The 21,813-nt window shown below is 53.0% G+C and overlaps 1 protein-coding gene, 1 long non-coding RNA gene and 1 pseudogene across 2 annotated transcripts in view; 1 reads left to right on the top strand and 2 right to left on the bottom strand.

Annotated features, from left to right (window-relative positions):
* LOC133339144 (uncharacterized) overlaps nucleotides 1–21,813 on the bottom strand; it is a 172,123-nt gene that overhangs the window by 16,291 nt on the left and 134,019 nt on the right. The gene's annotated exons all lie outside the window — the stretch shown is intronic.
* LOC133339111 (E3 ubiquitin/ISG15 ligase TRIM25-like) overlaps nucleotides 1–21,813 on the top strand; it is a 160,192-nt gene that overhangs the window by 25,155 nt on the left and 113,224 nt on the right. The gene's annotated exons all lie outside the window — the stretch shown is intronic.
* Nucleotides 1,431–21,813, bottom strand: part of LOC133339127 (E3 ubiquitin/ISG15 ligase TRIM25-like) — a 44,012-nt pseudogene continuing 23,629 nt past the window's right edge.

Here is a 21,813-nt window from a genome sequence, read left to right as displayed (position 1 = left end):
GGGGGACAACGGGGGAGACGGAGACGGCCCGTTAGGCAATTATGGATGCAGGGCAGTGATTGGCCAGTTGTTGTCAGGGACAGGGTGGCGCCTTTAAGTCTGGGAATGGGGACAGGTGGCGCCGGGGGCCGGGGGCGCGGGGCGTTGGGGGGGATGCCAGTTAATTAATGTAAATTAATAGGGACGGGGATAAATACGGGAGGGTCAGAGTGAGACGAGGAGTTGTGCTAGGAGCTGGACGGAGACGGTCGGAGCAAAAGAAGAAGTGTAGAGTAGCAGTGGGGTAGAAGAAGAAGTATAGGGTAGCAGCGGGGTAGAAGAAGTATAGGGCAGCAGTGGAGTAGAAGAACAAGTCTAGGGTAGCAGTAGAGACGGAGAAGCCGAACGAGAGAGACAGTCGGAGTGAGACGGAGAAGCTGAGAGAGTCGGGAGAGACGGAGAGGGAGGGAGGAACGGAGCGAGCGAGGCCGGCAGAGCGCGACGAGCAAGCGGAGAACGCGCTGGAAATGGTGGCGAAATGTGCTGAGTTGGATAAAATAAAGTGACGACAGAAAAGGAAGAAGTTGTCCGCGTAAAGTTCAGCACTACAATAGTAACGATGATGATTGTGATGAAGGTGTTAGTGGTGGTAATAATTGTGAAATGGTGATGAGGATGATGGTGGTTTTCACGGTGATGACAGTGATGATGATGAGGCGATGATCGTGGCAGTGTTGGTGGTGGTGATGATGGTGATCTTGGTGATGATTGTGATTATTGTGATGATAGTGATCATGGTGGTAGTAATGATGATGGTGGTGATGATGATGATTGTGGTGATGATGGTTCTGGTCATGATGTTTATGGTGGTGATGGTGGTGATGATAGTGATGATTATGATAATGGATGTGATTATGGTGTTTTTTGTTGTTGTTGATGGTGGTGATGGTGGTTAATGGTGGTGATCGTAGTGATGATGGGGATAATGATATTGATGATGATGGGTTGGTGGTAATGATGATGATGGTGAATCGCAGCGATGATGGGGCCTGGTAACGCGAGCGCGGACTGCAGGTGAAGGAGCGGCCACACGGACTCTGGGGCTGCACTGATTCCCCACTCAGATTTCATTCAAATCCCTCAAACTTCTACACCGGCGATTTGTACTTCACAGATGACATCGCTCACACACACCAACCCCCCCCTTCACCCTCCCACTCCATGCTCACCTCACTATTCCCTAAATTTTCACCCCAACCCTCCCCTAACCGTCACCTTACCATCCCATAACCTCACCCTCCCCGCACCTTACCTCACCTTCCGTTCAACCTTCTATTCCACCTTCCGTTCCACCTTCCCCTCAATCTCACTTCACCCTCTCCTCACCATCCCCCCTCTCATTCGTTTATTGGGTTTCTGTCTCGGTTTCTTGGGTTTCTCTCTACCCATCCTCAGGATGCGTTACTGAGATCCACAATCTTCAATGGTTCATTAGAACACTACACCCACATCGCAGGGTAGAGAGGCTGCAAGAATCGCTGCCGAACCTCGTGGATCACCTCCATGGAGTCAGCGCGGTAAAACGCCAGGAGCCCCCCCTCCCAGCGCAGGTGAAGCCCGATTCTGCGGGGGGAGGGGGCCCCCCTCACCCACAGTGCAGTCTCCACTCCACCATGAATCACTGAGAAGTTGTCGTCACGTTTCTCTAAACACCAGGACGCGTCGCTCCCTCCCAGCAGCTGTGTAGCACCACCACGTCCTTTCCGTGGGATCGTCCCGTACGCGACTCCAACCCGCCACCACCGCGCATCCCCCACGTCCACCTCCCAGTAGTGGTGGCCCGAGGAGAAGCTCTCACAGCACAGTGCTTGTGCAAAGTGATTAAACCGGTGTGGGTGATCGGGGCGACCCTGGGAGGCACGGGTCAGCGTCATCATCCTGAGATCCGGAGAGATCTGGAGTTCGTTATGAGCTGAGTTTGCGTCCAGAGTCGGTGAGCATCCGTCTGTGACAGCGATGACAACATCACTACAGAACACCATCATCACCATCATCCACCATCACCACCATCAACATCACCGTCACCAACCATCATGTTCACCATCAACAAGAACATTACAAACATCACCATCACCAATTATCCTCGCCATCAATATCATCAATGACAACAACATGAACACTACCATCACCACCATCATCAACACTATGAGCATCACCACCATATCTAACATCTTCATCACCATTACCAACGCGACCAGCATCATAACCATCTCAACAACCATCAAAACCATCATCAGGACCATCACTACCATTATCACCATAACCAATATCATCATCACTACTACCATCAGCGCCATTAACAAAATCATTAAAACCATCACCACCTATATAATCACCAATGTCACCATCATTACCATCACCACGACCATCACTGGCATTACCACGACCAACACCATCACTCACCAATGCCATCATCATTCCCATTACTCACATTTTCACCAACATCAGCATAATTTCCAACAACAACCGCCATTCGCCACGAAGTGGCGGTGACATCACCATGGCGCTTGTGCCAGGCTATGTGCACGTTGAGACGACGTGAAGTGTAGAACGCCAACTGGCAGGAGGTTATGGGGCAGCCTCAGGTGCCATGGGTCGACTGAGATGACTGGCTGCTGCGCCACTATCATCCCCACCATCCCGACCACTATAACCATCATTATGACCATTAGCAACATCAGGAACTCATTTGAGGTTGAAACTGCCTAGCAGAGGCACCAGGACTGGATAAGATATCACCTGCCACTGATGTTAGCCATGGCTGGTAATCAAAGCTAGGTAACTGGGTTCATAATGCAGTGTGCTAACCACTATGCCAACCCTCCCCCCACGCACAAATGCACAGACACATTCACAGGCACACACTGCATCTCAACATCACAACTTCCCCTGACTCGTAATGCTGATTATTTACACAAGAACGCCATACTGAGTCTCATGGCTCTGTTCAATAGGGTCCTGGATTGGGATGTGAACAAAGACTAAGATCCCCTGTGTAGCCTAAACAGACCATTAGAGCAAGTGATGTTAACGAGCATTTAGGAAGGCTGGCACGGCACACAAGGTGGGCGGGCAGCACCACGCCCGACCACCTTTGTCTCCCTAGTGGTGATGTTTACATACAACACCAGATGATCATTTGAGGCTGTATCGACCTCGTGCACACACACGGGGATAATGTATTGTGAAGATGGCCCCATCACCCAAGTTTCACACTGAAGAACTCACACAGGCGTTTGGCCACAGTTCCCTCGGTGCCTTTAAGCGAGGCAATGTCCTCTTGACTAGGACCTGAGGGTGGATCTGCTGTAACCTTCGCTGTCCTGTGAAAGCAGAACATACATGGCTACCTTTTCACATAGAGCACCGTCACTCACAGGATCATCACAACTCCATCACATAGACATGCATCACAGCATCATCACACGTGGGATCATCACAGCTCCATCATATCGAGACTCATCATACAAAGCATCATCACTCAAATCACAATTACAGCATCACCACATGTCATTACTATCATCACACAGCTTTTCTACACAAACCATCATCACACACAGCATTACTATCACCACACATAGCATCTCACATACAGCAGCATCACACAGCATCACCACACACTGCATCATCACATACAAATGTTGCGGTGTAAAGACGACTCGGAGGAAGATCTTCTGTAGGGGCTTATACCAGGTGTTTATTAAGGGCTTACGCCAGTAGCAGATTAAGGGATATAACACTTGTCCCCAGGGATAGGGGTCCTATGCTTGGTCCTTCACCCGGACCCACACTCTGTCTGCCTATAGCACAGCTAGCTTCGCCGGCTCTTTCTTCTGTGTCGGCCGAGGGATCAGCCAACATCGGAGTCTGAAAGGAAGCCAGCTAATGCTGGCTTCCTTTCAGACTCCGTCAGCCCTACACCTGGTTCTAGCTTCCACCCTTCACGTTCCCGGGTTTCTACAACGAACCCTGCTCACTTCACGGGCACTAGCTTAGGTACGTCGAGGGAACATGACGTCATCGCCCCGCCCACTGCCCATGACGTCACTTTCTGTCAAATCATCCCACCGGAAGGCGCACCACCACACACACGCAGCACCACCACACACACACAGCACCACCACACACAAAGCACCACCACACACACACACAGCACCACCACACACACACAGCACCACACACACACACACAGCACCACCACACACACACACAGCACCACCACACACAAAGCACCACCACACACACACAGCACCACCACACACACACAGCGCCACCACACACACACACAGCACCACCACACACACACACAGCACCACCACACACACACAGCACCACCACACACACACAGCACCACCACACACACACGCAGCACCACCACACACACACAGCACCACACACACACACACAGCACCACCGCACACACAGCACCACCGCACTCACAGCACCACTACACACACAGCACCACCACACACACCACACACACACACAGCACCACCACACACACAGACACAGCACCACCACACACACAGCACCACCACACACAAAGCACCACACCACACACACACAGCACCACCACACACACACAGCACCACACACACACACAGCACCACCACACCACACAGCACCACCACACACACACACAGCACCACCACACACACACACAGCACCACCACACACACACACAGCACCACCGCACACACACACGCAGCACCACCACACACACACACACAGCACCACCACACACAGCACCACACACACACACAGCACCACCACACACCCAGCACCACCACACACACACAGCACCACCACACTCACAGCACCACCACACACACAGCACCACCACACACACACACAGCACCACCACACACACACACATCACCACCACACACACACAGCACACCACCACACACACACATCACCACCACACACACACAGCACCACCACCACACCACAGCACACCACACACACACACACAGCACCACCACACACACACATCACCACACACACACACACACCACACAGCACCACCACACACCACATCACTACCACACACACCTACAGCACTACCACACACTCACAGCACTACCACACACACACACAGCACCACACACACACCACAACAGCACTACCACACACACACAGCACCACCACACACCACACAGCACCACCACACACACACAGCACCACCACACACACAACAGCACCAACCACCACACACACAGCACCACCACACACACAGCACCCACCACACACACACACAGCACACACACACACACACAGCACCACCACACACACAGCAGCACCACCACACACACACAGCACCACCACACACACAGCACCACCACACACACACAAGCACCACCACACACACACAGCACAACACACACACACACAGCACCACCACACACACACACAGCTCCACCACACACACACAGCTCCACCACACACACACAGCACCACCACACACACACACCTACCACCACACACACACAACCGCACCACACACACACACAGCACCACCACACACACACACAGCACCACCACACACACACAGCACCACCACACACACACAGCACCACCACACACACACACACGCAGCACCACACACACACACAGCACCACACACACACACACAGCACCACCGCACACACAGCACCACCGCACTCACAGCACCACCACACACACAGCACCACCACACACACCACACACACACACACAGCACCACCACACACACACACACAGCACCACCACACACACAGCACCACCACACACAAAGCACCACCACACACACACAGCACCACCACACACACACAGCACCACACACACACACACAGCACCACCACACACACACAGCACCACCACACACACACACAGCACCACCACACACACACACAGCCCCACCACACACACACAGCACCACCGCACACACACAGCACCACCGCACACACACACGCAGCACCACCACACACACACACACAGCACCACCACACACAGCACCACCACACACACACACAGCACCACCACACACACACACAGCACCACCACACACACAGCACCACCACACACACACACACAGCACCACCACACACACACACACACCACACCACACACAACACACACCACACACACACAGCACCACCACCACACACAGCACCACCACACACACACACAGCACCACCACCACACACACAGCACCACCACACACACACAGCACCAACACACACACACAGCACCACCACACACACAGCACCACACACACACACACAGCACCACCACACACACACACACAGCACCACCACACACACACAGCACCACCACACACACACAGCACCACCACACACACAGCACCACACACACACACACATAGCACCACCACACACACACACACACAGCACCACCACACACACATAGCACCACCACACACACACAGCACCACCACACACACACAGCACCACCACACACACACACAGCACCACCATACACACACACAGCACCACCACACACACACATAGCACCACCACACACACAGCACCACCACACACACACAGCACCACCACACACACACAGCACCACCACACACACACATAGCACCACCACACACACACACACAGCACCACCACACACACAGCACCACCACACACACACAGGACCACCACACACACACAGCACCACCACACACACACAGCACCACCACACACACACAGCACCACCACACACACACAGCACCACCACACACACACAGCAACACCACACACACACAGCACCACCACACACACACAGGACCACCACACACACACAGCACCACCACACACACACAGCACCACCACACACACACAGCACCACCGCATACCATCATCACACCATCATCATTACACACAGCATCACCATGGGAGGCTCATGAATGGGCAAGAGGAGGAGGTTGTGGCTCTGTTTGGGTTACAAACGAAGCGTCCGGCTGCTCGCTCCACGGATGCTCCCGGAGGGAGGCCCACGCCTAGGGGGAATCCGGGACGGTCTCGCCCTGGGGGGCTTGCCGCTCGCCGTTGTGACGACAAACCCAGGAACCGTGGGTGGGGGGGACCGGGAGATGTGGGCTGTCGGAGTTGTCTGTGGGAGTCGTCGTTATGTCGCGACGGGTGGCCCTGGGTAGACGAGATTGCCCCCCAACACGTGGACACGACTGTGAGTTGGGTGGACAGACGCTGTCTCCCCCCTTGCAGTATTGGGAGTTTGTTCAGGGTGCTGTTTTTTTCCGGTTCTGTCTGTAACACGGTGGTGGTTGTTTCTTTTCCGCTCATTTATCTTTGCTTCGTTATTGTTCCCTGTGCTGACGTCATTTTTGTTATTTTGGAGATCCCCCCAGCCCCAGGTCACTCTTGCAAATGAGACTGCTGTCCTGGTCTTCCGAGTTCTACACCCGGTTACAGACGATACACTTGAACTTACTCAATCATTTACCCTCTCGCTCACTAACTTAACCACTGACCCACTCAGCTACTCACTCACCCACCATCTCACACATGCACTCAATCGTTCACTCACTAATCTACTCACTCACACACTCAATAGTTTACCCACTCTCTAACTCAAACACTCCACCGACCCACTAACCTATGCACTCACTCATTCACCCACCAACCATCTCCCCCGTCTCCTCACCCACTCACTCACCCACCATTTCACCCAATCAACCATGCACTCACTCAATCATTCAATCACCCACCATCTCTGTCACTTAACTACTTACACATCTACTCACTCAACCAATCACTCGCTCCTCATTTCACTCACTCTTACAAATGAGACTCCTATTCTGGTGTCTTGAGTTCTCGCCCCGGTTAAACACAATAAAACAAAAATAACAGCCCCAATTACAAAGACGTTACAAAGGCGTCACCATGATAATGGTGGTAGTGGTGGTTTTTAACCCACTTCCCGTGATCCAATCGAGCTGACATTTTGCACACAGACTCGTTGTGCGTGACAATTTATTTTCGTGAATTTTTTCTCTCCAAAATTTTCCACTTTTTAGGAAAAAAGCATTTCACTAACACAATCATATATTTTTCCTAAACACAGAAAATTATTCAAGAAAACAACAAAAATGTACAATATAAACAATCATACAAAAACTGCAAACCTTATAATCCATATATACTACTTTCCTTATATTTAATTTAAAATACCCGTGATAAAAATGAAACTCTTACTCAAGAAAAACAGAAATTAATCATAAAATAAAACCGATGCCACGCATATAAAAGATTTATAGTGAAAAACTTTGTTTTTACGGGTTAATTTTTATTCATTTATTTTCATATGAATTATTATTTTATTGTTATTATTTTTTTCGATCTACGTGACTTTACCGCAAGAACCATAGACAAGTAAACAATGTGTCGGGTGTCTCGTTCTCGAGCTGTGAGACGCCTGTGGAGTTGCTCGCCTTCAACTCAGTCACGTGGCTGCGGCTCACTGCTCTGTGTCGTGCAGAGACAAAGCTCCCCCGTGTAGCCCACACAGACTCTAGGCGGTGAGTGGCCAGAACCACACCCACAGGCCGCCTTTGTCTCCCTAGTGCCGATGTCTACTACACACCGCACCAGATTATCAGTTGAGGCTGAGTCGACCTAGAGGAGGCCCAGAGCCGGTTGAGATAATCGCTGACGCTGTCCCTGGTGTGGGCGGTGGCCATGAGCGGGATTGGGGTCTCTGCCCGAATCGTAGCACGGCGCGCCGCGCTAACCGCTGCGCCACCACTCCCACCACAGAACTGTACACACCGGCACGTGCAGCCGGTGCAAGTCGCTCTGAACCACTGACACCGCACACCGCAGAATGTCCATGTGAAGTAGAACCGACACGAGGTTGGGGTGGGGTCCATCTTTTATTCACCCCCAGCCCACACTTGCCCACAGCCCTCTCCCAATCCGTCCCCCACGCCACAATGCCCCGAGCCCCCTGATGCCCCCTCCTGCATCTCCTCGCCTGCTCCTCCCCTCCTCCACTGTTGCCGCTCCACTGTCTCCTTCCTTTTGGTTGGGAATCCCCTCCATGCCCCAAAACCCACTGTCCATTTCCATTCCCACCCCTGACATCCCTGACATACACAATACATCCACTCCCATGCCACATTCGTACATTGCAGAGCATCGAGGGTTCCATTTGTCAGTCTCGACTCACTGCTGGCTCCCAGTGCATTTTACCACTCGGGTGAATATGTATATATGTGTATTTTTCCACAGGGGTGGTGTGAACACAACCTTAGGTCGGCCCCTCCTACCCACGGCGAATCTACTCTTCACACCTTTCCGCGACCTTTGGCGGCACTGGGCGTAGATAAATCGGACCGTGCCCCGTTTCGCCTGATAGCGGGAGACCCACTTTGTGCACGATAGAAATTACTCAGCGGTGGCCCCTCTGAGCGCGGCTTGAGCATGGCCTAAAGTTGGCCCCTTGCCCTACGCACACACCCCCCAACACCCCCTCCAACCGTGGTTATGCGGCCTTCCCACGGCTCAAGGAGATAGCTCCTCGGGGTAAAGTCCCTATGCAGGACTCGGTGGTAGGGAGGTATTCTCAACTGAGGGCGTCCTGTTCGGGACGAGCCCTCTAATACATTTCGCTACCTGCCTAACAACAAGTCACTTGCACACCCACAATGCACCACCAAAGACAGGAAGACCAAGGCGACACGGACTTTGTAACGTTTAATCTCTCACCTCTGGTTTGTCTGGGCATAGACTGACTTTCTGGGGTGACCCGACCTGGTGTGCATTGCGCGTCGGCACTAGAACCCAGAAGGTGAGAGTTCTCGCACAACTCTACACACGACCATTCTCCAGCTCGCCCTGCTCCCGAATGTCCCGCTCATGCCCTGTGCCTTCCCTTCCTGGTTTTTGCCCACTCTTGGCCCTAGCTCCCCGATTTGCTACCGACAGGGGAGTATATGGGGCTACATGTGGAAAGTCTATGGGTTTCTGTGTGAGGGAGTCTATGGCTCACTGTGTTATTGAGTGAATGGGTATCTGTGTAAGTCGATGGGTACGTGTGTGTGTGTCTATGATACTCTGCGTGAGTGTGGGTCTCTGTGTGAGTATATGGGTTTCTATGTGATGAGTCTATTTGTCTCTGAGTGAGCCTGTGTCTCTGTGTGAGCGAGTCTATGGATCTCTGTGTGAGTCTATCAAAGTGCAAATGCATTGCCTCCTTCACATGCACCGTGCAGCAGACTGCGTGTATTTTTGTTGATAGCCAGAACGAGCACTACAATAGGATTTGTATTGAATCAGACACAGCGAGTACTGGTCTGTTCACACACAAACTCACGTCAAATTCGTCCGTGTTGCTGTACGTGTATTGCTTTCTATATACTGTAGGTTAACGTCACTTCGTATCAACAGTGATACTCAAGACAATAGCACGTGCTGTGGTTTTTTACCATTTATTTATTTTACTTAACATTTTTATTTTCTAATCAAACACGAGTAGCCCGCATGCCCTTTCTATCTGACTGTCCATCTGTCTCTCCCTCCAGCCATCCAGTCAGCAAACTTATTCTCCTAATGTAGTTTGCTCGTATGATGATCTGAGTATGATATGATAGCGTGATGACGCATCTCACTCATTTGCGCGGGATACACGCCCAGGGGTGAATGGTGGTTTGAGTGGGAGGGTTATGACTTCAGCAGCATGCAGGAACCTAGCTCAACGCGGTTGATGCCATCCCGCAGATGCGCTGCGTGATGTCATCACCGAATACGCTCACTTGCTCGGCCGCCTACCAAGAAGCCAGGCAGGCAGCCAGAAATTCAGCCAGCAAAACTTATGAACATATACGTACAGTAATGGTTATCATCACATTGCAAGATCGAACAAAGACGGTCACCGTATTGTGTGGCGCTGTTAGATGTGCTGCTTCTGTGGCTGTCTGGAACGCGTTTCCTTAAGTTATTAGGAAGCCACTGGAGCTCTTCTTCTTGGATATATTTGGCATTGCCATTTATACCCTGTCTATTGAATTTTCTAACCATTCCTGACACCAAATATAGTGTCAACGATTCAGAGACAGAGTTTCTAGAAGGCACCTTCTTTATTCACAACTTCCACGGTCTCATCATTACACTCTCCACCATTACTTAGTCTAGCCTGTACACAACCTTAATCATCAAACACTGATGGCGCTGACTGAGATAGCCAACAACTTCCAGCAGCGCAATATCTAGTGAAGACGGCAGCGACGACGATGATGAGGTAACAGCAGCGACGAGACGAGTCCACTCCCAGAACCAGCAGTAGGGCTTTACGATTTTGGGAAAATATCTGTATTCTTTGGTTCTTTCAGTAAAGTCACGTAGGTAGAAAATAATATATCATGACGTTTCGATCGCAACAAGACCGGCGGCAGGGGCCGAGTGGGACAAGGGGGGAGAGAGAGCTGCCGAGACAAGAGTAAGAGATCAGCGGCAGGGGGGAGAGAGAGGGGGGGTGGCAGAGATAAGAGAGGGGAGGCAAGGGGGGAAGAGGGGTGGGGCATAGATAATCGGTAGCAGGGGGAGAGAGAGGCTGTGTTAGTGAATGTGGCTCAGAGAGTCGAGAATATCTGTTAACATCGGCAGGCAGAAAGGGAGACATCACCACCAGTTATGACTTAAACCGGTAAATAACGTCCTTCCAATGATTGCTCAGTTTGTATCCATATTCTTGGTTGAAATTGTGTCTGTGTTTATATATCTGGATGGCTTCATGGACAAATCTTTGAAGGTAGCCCGAAGGTTTGCAGTGTACCTTAGTCTCGGAAAAAACAATGTCATGTGAGCCCACCGCGTTAAAACAGTGATCAGCCACGGCAAAGGTATTGGTTCTGCCGTGTTTCAAATCTGCTTTGTGTTTGCGAACACGGTCTGAGACATGTCATTTAGTTTCCCCAATGTAACTGCTGCCGCAGACAACTTAGTTTGTAGACACCAGGGTATTGCATATCAGGAATCACATCCTTCACAGATGTGATCATATCACAGATTTTGTGTACTGTGTTTAATCGAACCTAGATGTTGTGTTTATTCAAGATTTTGGACTTGATTCCTGATGGTTTTGATTGGGTACTCAGATGGTTCTCTCACCATGGTTGGCGATACAGTTTTGCGGACTGTGCGGTCCGAATATCCATTCATCTTGAGGGCTTGGCGTACATGCTCAAAATATCTAATTGAGAATTTTTTGATTGCGATTTGATTTCCAATTAAAAAAAATGTAAGTCAAGCTTCAACTCAATATTCACTGTGTAATAGATTATAAACATGTGATGGAACATTACCACATGATACCATCAATTTATGAACTGCTCTATATATTCTAATGCAAGTATGATAACTTAAAAGATATGAATTTCTTCAAAAATGTATTTATTGAAAATTTTAATTGAAATAGACCAATGAAATGTAGAACAATTGTTAAGGTAAATAAAAAAGACGTGCTAAAATCACAACCGTTGCAATACGCTAATAGCATTGTTTCACATTGCGATTTCGATTTGAAATCGATTAATCGTTCAGCCCTAACCGGCAGCCCTGAGCCCCTCGCTCTCAGCTCCTTTCATGCTGCCAGCACGGCCTGGCTCCGTGCTGACCGCGCCTCCTTTCTCCAACCCACCAGCAGGTTCCAGGGGCCTCCAGATGAGGTCCTCTGTGACCCTTGCCCCAGTTCCTTTCTCTGCCTCCACCCCGTGCACGCCCTCACCGGCGTGTGCACGGTCTGTCCACCACAGCTGCCGCTGCTGTCCACTAGCCAGCGCTATTTCACTACACGTGTACAACACAAGTACCGTGTGTGGTTAATGCAGTACTTGATTCCTTGCAAAAGGTATACTGTTTGGTGTTTGAACATCTCAACATAACTCTCATTTATTTGTGCCAGAAAAGGGGTATGAAAACCTCTTCTTATTGTTCACGCCCTGCCTCGTTCACCCAGGCTGAGGGGGTTTTGACGTGTTTTTGTTTGCATGGGAGGCTGAGTGCTGAGCAAGAGGAGGAGATGGGGGGGAGGCAACGGCTCCATTTGGGTTACAAACGAATGGTCCGGCTGCTTGCTCTACGGATGCTCCCGGAGGGAGGTCAACGCTGAGGGGGAGTCCGGGACAGTCTCGCCCTGGGGGGCTTGCCGCAGTGGCACCGCGCTGGCCATTGTGACGACAAACCCAGGAACCGTGGTGGGGGGGGGGGGAATCGGGATGTGTGGGCTATCGGTGTTGTCTGTGAGAGTCGTCATTACGTCACGTTGGACGCCGCGACGGGTGGCCCTGGGGAGTCGAGATCGCCCCCCAACACGTGGACACGACTGTTAGTTGGGTGGACAGACGCTGTCTCCACCCTTGCAGTATTGGGAGTTTGTTCGGGGCGCTTTTTTTCTGTTTCGTCTGTAACACGGTGGTGGTGGTTGTTTTTTCCTCTAATTAATCTTCAATCTTCGCTTCATTATTGTTTCCTGTACTCACGTTGTCGTTTTTATTATTTTGGAGATTCCCCCCAGCCCCAAGACACTCTTGCAAATGAGACTGCTGTCCCGGTCTTCCGAGTTCTACACCCGGTTACAGACGATACACTTGAACTCACTCACTCAATCATTTACACACTCACCTACCCTCTCACTCACTAACTTAACCACTGACCCACTCAACTACTCACTCACCCACCATCTCACTCACCCATGCACTCAATCGTTAACTCATGCACTCAATAGTTTAACCACTCACTGACCCTCTCACTAACTCAAACACTCCACCGACCCACTCACCCATGCACTCACTCACTCACTCACCCACCAACCATCTCCCCCGTCTCCTCACCCACTCACTCACCCACCATCTCACCCAATCAACCATGCACTCAATCAATCATTCAATCACCCACCATCTCTGTCACTTAACTACTTACTCATCTGCTCACTCACCCAAGCACTCGTTCCTCATTCCACTCACTCTTACAAATGAGACTCCTATTCTGGTGTCTTGAGTTCTCGCTCCGGTTAAACACAATTAACAAAAATAACAGCCCCAACTACAAAGACGTTACCATGATGATGGTGGTAGTGGTGGTAATAATGGTGAAATGGTGATGAAGGAAGTGGTGTTGATCATGGTAGTAATGATAGTAGTGATGGTGATGATGGTGGTGATCACGGTGGCGATAATGACAGTGGTGGTAGTAATGGTAGTGATGAGCGAGATGGTGGTAAGGGTCGTGATAAGGGTGATGGTGGGAATGATGGTGATAGTGGTTTTCACGGTGAGGATGATAGTGGTGATGATGGTCGTGATGGTGGATGTGATAATGGTGATAATTATGGCAGTTTTTGTGGTATTGATGTTGATGATCGTAATGATGGTGATGATTTTGGTGGTAGTGGTGGTAAGAATGAGGCCACGTGGCCTCAACGTGCACATAGCACTGGCACAAGCGTCGTGGTGACGTCACCGCCACTTAGTGGTGAATGGCGGTTGTTGTTGTTGGTAGTAAGAATGGTGATGATGATGTGGGTTCTGATAGTGATGATGATAATGATGGTGGTGATGATGGTGGTGATGATGGTGGTGATAATGTTGATAGTGGTGATTATGGTGATGATGGTTATAATGATGGTGATGATGATAGTGTTAATGATAAGTAATGATTATGATGATGCACGTGATAATGGTGATTATTGTGGTGATGATAGTAATTATGATGATGGTGGTGGTTGATGGTGGTGGTTGATGGTGCTTGATGGTGGTTGATGGTGGTGATGGTGGTGATTGTGGTAGTGGTGATAATGGAGATAATGATGTTGATGATGATGTTGCTGATGATAGTGATGATGACAGTAATGATGGTGGTGAACGTAGTATGATAGTGACGATGTTGGTGATGGTTATTATGATGGTTTTGGTGGTGTTGATAGTGTAGTGGTGATAACTACTCGCTGTTCGCGAGCGGATCGTAAACAAGGTTGTCCTGCTCAATCAAACGGTCAGGGTCAAATAGGGTGAGGTAGGATCCAAACGCCAGATTGGGAAGGACCAATCGGAGGGTTCCACAAGGTGGCCGGGGATTGGACAACCCGGCCACGAACAGGTATAAAAGCCAGAGTGCTGAGAGCTCTCGGGCAGTTCTGCTACACGAAGACCCAAGTCGGCCGAAGACATCTAGGACCCTGGACCAAGCCCTCCAGCCCGTATCAGGGCTAGGGCTCAGTGTAACCAGTGGTCGGGGAGAGATCCCCTAGGTCCATCCAGAGGACGCTGGGATAGCAGGGAGATTAGAGAGCTGTGCAAGGTCCGGAGGCTGTATCTCCTCAGGGTAACGGGTGAGGGGACCATATACCCCTTTGTGTGATAGGGACTGTGTATTAAGACAATAAACAGTGTGTGCCATAAAGAAGTTTAGAAGTCAGTCCGTAATAACACTACAACTGGAGTCAGAAGATGGAAACAAGACGAATGAACCGCACGCGAAGTCCGGACGACGCACGCTCCAACTCACCCGTGGGTGCTGAGGGCGGCGCTGAAGACGCCGGCGTGCCGACAGCCGCCCCACCACCAGCGGTGCAGCCGATCGCCGCGAGCGGCGGAATCCAGGTTGCTCACGCACGTCTCGCCCAGCTGCTGCATGCTGCAGCAGCCATCCTGGAGGAAATTACCTTGGGGGCTGCGGGCGGAGTGGAGCGGCCGACGGCGGACATTCCTGCCATCACACACCCGGAAGAGGTTGAGTTTCCCGCCGATGGGTCACGTGGTTCCGCCGGAAGCGGAAGCCACGTGCATGCTGGGAACTCCGGCGGCCAATCACGGCACACCGCGTCATCAGAGCGCGACGCTGCCTCTGCAAGCCACTCCAGCAATGCCACGTCATCACGGCTGAGACGCCGTACAGTAAATGTCGTGGATCAAGCGATCGCCGCGTTTGGGACCGAGTCCGACCTAGACGAAGAGGATGACGCGGCTGCTCTACAGCAACGTCTGCCCGTCTTCTGTGAATTCTCGTCCACAGGGGGCGACTGGGCGGCATTTGAGCGTCGCTTCCTCAGCCACCAGGAGATGGTGGGCTGGTCAGATGCCCAGGCGCTACGTGCACTAACAGCCACCTTGGACGATGACTCTCTCTGCGCTCATTTCCATTCCCAAGCGACAAAGAGCGACACTACAAACGGCACTTCAGCGGCTGTCCGATGTCTACGGACCTTCTTCCGCCACACGCCACCAGTTTTACGAGAGACGGTGCAAGCCAAGAGAATCGCCATTGGCGTTCCGCACCGCGCTACTCGCCATGGCAAGAGCGGCTTACCCCTGCATGGACGATGAAGCCATCGACGCTCTCGTCCTACAGAAGCTGGTGGAGATGGCGCGGGGACTGCGCCTTGTCATCCAAGCCATGGATGATGAAGACGTGCTCATTGCGAGCTGCCCAGAGCATCCATGTGTAGTGACATAAGAAGGGAGGGGCTGCTGGGGGCTCTGGGTTCCCAGGTGGGTCCAGACGCCTAAGCCTCTGGGCGCCAGGCGCTGGGTTCCCAGGGGATCCAGACGCTTAAGCCTCTGGGCGCCAGGCGTTGGGTTCCCAGGCGCTTAAGCCTTTTTGGCGCCGCCAACGGGGGGGGGGGCTGTGTGTGATCTGTGGGATGTCTGGTGGCGCACACGGCCCCACCCCTCATTAGACCAGGCATAAAAGGAGAGCTCCCTGGACGATCAGGGCCCAGTTGTAACTCAAGACCCAAGACCCACGACCAGCCATCTGAAGACCCTGGGATGCTGCGAGAACCAGCGCTGGGACTCTGGAACTCCCGACTCTGGAACTCCCGACTCTACGACCTTGTGAGGGCGAGTTCCGGAGCGTAGCCAGAGTAGAGTATCTAGGCTGTGTAGCTAGGCTGTGTACCTAGGCTGTAACAGAGTATCAGGACTGTTGGAGAGTTGGAGTACTGTTGGAGTGTTGTATTGTAATAAAGAAGTACATCTACAAGTGTCTCCGGAACCCGTTACATTTGGCGTCAGAGGTGGCAATGGAGACAAGAAGTAAGCCACGTACCTTCAGTCCTGACGGCGATGTTGAGGAGCAAGCGGCGACGAGGCAGCCAACTCGGGCCAACAACAACGCCGCACCGCCGGCTGAGCAGTCGTCCACCACACCTGCCGATCCTCCTCCAGCGTCGGGAGCAGCAATGGAGGAAACGCTGCTTTGCCTCACCGAGCTGCTCCACGCCACCGTCTCCATCCTTGACGACATGCGTCGCTCACAGGCGGAGGCAGCAGGGAGAGAGGCGGCGCAGCGACCGCGCCATTCCGCCGGCTCCAACACAAAGACATCCGGGTGTGTCGTCACTTCTGGGGGGGGAGCAGTGGCCGCTGGGAGCGACGTCACTTCCGGGCCCAGCGTGGGCCAACCCGATGACGCCGCGTCATCAGCGCTGCGTCCCTCACCGCCGGGTGACAGCTGTTTGCAACCTAGCAACGCCGCGTCATCAGCGCTGCGTCCCTCACCGCCGAGTGACAGCGCTGCGAACGTGAAGCCAGCTTCAGCCGGGTTGCCAGGCAACGAAAGCTTGGCTCACGTCCAGCAACGCCTGCCGGCACTCAAGGCATTTTCTTCAGAGGGGGGTGAGTGGGCAGCGTTCGAACGCCGGTTCGTCTCTCTTATAAAGACGTCTGGCTGGTCGGAGTATGAAGTGCTCCAGGGCCTCCCGGCCATGCTCGACGACGACTCCCTCGCAGCACTCCTTGCTGTGCCACGCGCGAAACGTGCCACGCTCACGGATGCCCTTCATCAGATGCGGCTGATTTATGGACCCCCCATCCGAAGCACGTCACCGCTTCGATGCGAGGAGGAAGAAGGCCTCCGAGTCGGCGATGGGGTACCGCAGCGCGCTGCTGGCCATTGCGAAGGTTGCCTACCCTCGCATGGATGAAGACGCTGTGGAGTCACTCGTGCTGCAGAAGCTCATGAGCTTGGCCCGCCAGCTTCGAGTTGCCATGCCGACAGCCGACGACGACGACGACTTCACGTCGCTACGTGCTGCCAGGTGCATCCAAGCACACCTACATTGCGATGAGGACACGACCATCGCCGCCTGCGCAGGCCCACCTGATGCTCAAGCCTATGACGTGCATTCGGGGCCTCATCAGGCCTTCGCAGCAACAGAAAATCGCGGATCGTCCAACTGGCGATCCCAGCGAGATCACCATCAGCGGGACCGGCCAACCTCGCGCCAGGACGGAGCGTCCATCGTCTGCCACAACTGTGGCCTTCGGGGCCATGTGGCGTCCGGCTGCCGGGTCCCCCGACGCCGGACTTCAGGACCTCCGGCGCCTCGGCCACCACCGTATCCTCGGCATACCCAGGCGAGTCACGACACCTCGCACTCTCGGCCCCCACTTACAACAAGCACGCACCCTCACACCACACAGGGGGGTCATGCTTCGGAGGAGGGGGATTCGGGCCCATCATTGAACAACCGGGCGCTCGGACCGGGTCAATGGTCCGAGTTGGCCCATAGGGTCGTTGCCGCTGCGGCAGGGTCCTCTGCCATAGTGGGTTCCATCGAGGGCGTTTATGCTCGTATGTTGATTGATACGGGTGCGTCGGCGACCATCATTTCAGACATAATTTATAACATTTTGCCCGATACATGCCGTCCCTTGCAGCCAGTTGATGTGCCATGCTATGCCGCAAATGGGGGTTCGTTGGGCATCACCGGACGGATCAATGCTCAGATCCGCATTGCTGACGTCCAATTAGTTGGGCCCATTTTGGTCTCATCAACCCTCGCCGTTCCGTGCCTCCTCGGAACAGATTTCCTGGGGTAGATGCCCATTAAAATTCTCATTAACAAAGGGTGTATTGAGCTACCCTCCGGCCAACGCATGGCCTTCCTACCCACACCCACTCGGTTGCACTCTGCATCTACGACGGTGCAGGCGTTGGCGGCGTGCACAATTCACATTCCTCCTGGCTCTCAGATGTTAGTTCCCCTCCGGTTTCGTAAACCCCTTGATTACGACGCGTTCATGGGGGGTGCTGTGATCGGGCCTTCGCGTTCAGCTGAGCGGGTGTCGGACCTCGTGTGTGCACAAACGCTCGTGCGAAGCGACCACGACCCCTTTATCCAGGTCCTTAACGCGGGATTGGAAACGGCCGTTATCTGTCAGGGAATGGTGCTTGCTCACGCGACGCCAGCCCCGCCAGAAGATGTGATCGTGGGTCACGTAGGGGGCGAGTTCTCTTCCGTTGCCAAGCCAGGTCCTGACACAGGATGGCTCGACGCGCTTTGCTCCACTTCTGCCGATTTGTCACCATTACAGAATGCTAAATTACGCACGCTGCTGAGCGATTTCGCCGACGTTTTCAGTCAAAGCAAATTCGACATTGGCTGCACTAAATTGCTAAGCCACCACATCGACACGGGTGATGCCGCTCCAATTCGTCAAAACCCATTCCGGTTGAGCCCGGCCGAAAAGGAACATGTACGGGTGGCCGTCAATGATATGTTGGCGGCCGATGTCATTGCGCCATCAAATAGCCCATGGGGGGCGCCGATCGTTCTTGTTAAGAAGCACGACGGGAGCCTCCGCTTTTGTGTTGACTTCAGGAAACTTAATAAGATTTCTGTGGCCGACGCCTACCCGCTTCCCAGGATGGACGAGTCGCTCGATGCCTTAGCAGGTGCGCATTACTTCTCCACCTTGGATCTCCTCTCGGGGTTTTGGCAGCTACCCCTTGATGACGCATCCAAACCAAAGACGGCCTTTCGCACGCCGCAGGGACTGTTCCAATTCAACAGACTTCCCATGGGTCTTCACTCGGCCCCGGCGACGTTCCAGCGCCTGATGGAGCTGGTCCTCGCTGGGCTCCAGTGGGATTCTTGCCTAATCTACCTCGACGATGTAATCGTGTTCAGCAAAACTTTTGATGAACACCTCACGCGATTGAAGGCAGTTTTCCTTAAAATGCGAGCGGCTAACCTCAAATTCAAACCGCAAAAGTGCCACCTCATGAGGGATTCGGTTCGTTATTTGGGCCATATTGTCAGCCGCTCGGGAATTGCCACGGACCCCGAAAAGACAAATTGCGTGCGCTCATGGCCAACTCCTACCTCTGTTGGGAAGGTGCGGAGTTTTATCGGCTTCGCCTCATATTATCGACGATTTGTTGCGGGATTCGCATCCATCGCGAAGCCCCTCCACGCATTAACGGCCAAAGGGGTCAAATTCCGCTGGGGAGAGTTAGAACAGGCATCGTTCAATGCCATCCGAAAAGCACTGGTCGATGCTCCTACCCTGTCTTATCCAGATTTTACCACTCCGTTCATTCTGGATACAGACGCCAGCACCACCGGAATTGGAGGGGTGCTGTCGCAAATTGTCAATGGAGTGGAGCGCGTCGTCGCCTATGGCAGCAGGGTGCTGTCGCCCGCGGAGCAACGTTACTGCGTGACGCGCCGCAAATTGCTTGCTATCGTTTTTTTCATAAAGCAGTACAGGCCATACGTGTATGGCAGGCATTTCACAGTACGCTCCGACCACGCGGCGCTACAATACACCTTGCGAGTGGACCAACCATCTGGACAGCTCTCGCGTTGGCTCGAGATCCTCCAGGACTTTGCGTTCACTGTCATTTACCGCAAGGGGATTCAACACGGGAACGCCGACGGGTTGTCGCGACTGCCGAACAATGAGCGCTGTGCTTGTTTTTTGGGTGCGGGGAGTTGTAGGCAGCCTGACGGGGTACCGCCCCCATCCCTTGCGGCCGCGGCCGGGGATGGGGTCGGGGACCACGGGGCTCCCTCCACGCAAGTTCCGCAGGACGCATTGCTGGGCCTCGGGTTGGACAACTGGGGACGTCTTCAGATGGAAGACGTCTCCCTCCTCAAATTGAGACGCCGCGCTAGGGATGCCGAGGGTCACAGGGGACAGGGGGGCCCCGTATCATATGCCATCCGGGAAGGCGTCCTCATGCATTGGGATGGGGGGTCCCAATCCCACACATTGGTGGTGCCCACCTCCCTGCGGGGGCGACTTGTGTGGGAAACCCACAGTCGCCTCTTGCACTTGGGTGTTCAGAAAACACTAGCTAAAATCCAATTGGAATTTTTCTGGCCGGGCATGGCAAACAATGTGGCTGACCTTGTGCAAGGTTGCACAGAATGTGCACGGCGGAAACCACCTGCTAGGCCGTCCTGCCCGCCGCTCCAATCCATTAAAGTTTCCCGGGTCAATGAGATCGTCGCATTGGATATTTTGGGTCCGTTTCCCGCTACTCCTCGGGGTAGTAAGTACCTTTTGGTTGGGGTCGAATATTTTACCCGATGGGCCATGGCCTGGCCACTCCCCAACCAGTCTGCAGCAGCCATTACGGAGGCCTTTTTCCAGGGCTACGTCCTGGACAAGGGTGCTCCCGAACGCCTGCTGACCGACCAAGGGAAAAATTTCTCTTCCACCCTATTGCGGGATGTGTGCAACCTGCTAGGGACACACAAAATTCGCACCTCGCCATATCACCCCCAGACTGACGGTATGGTCGAGCGATTACATAGGACACTTACCTCCATGCTAAGCCACCAGGTGTCTGAGTCACAGACTGATTGGGATCTCCACATACCTGGTGTCTTGGCCGCCTATAGAATGGCGCCCCATGCTGCCACGGGGTACTCGCCATTCTATCTTATGTATGGTAGGGAGGTTTGCTCCCCAATCGACGTACAATTGCACATTAAACAGCCCGCACCTAAGGCTAAGATTGCCGACCACAT

Source organism: Lethenteron reissneri, unplaced genomic scaffold, assembly GCF_015708825.2.
Source record: "Lethenteron reissneri isolate LAM-NWPU_2019-01 unplaced genomic scaffold, ASM1570882v1 scaffold_1640, whole genome shotgun sequence".
Classification (NCBI taxonomy): Eukaryota; Metazoa; Chordata; class Hyperoartia; order Petromyzontiformes; family Petromyzontidae; genus Lethenteron; species Lethenteron reissneri.
This window is presented reverse-complemented; position numbering and strand designations above follow the sequence as displayed.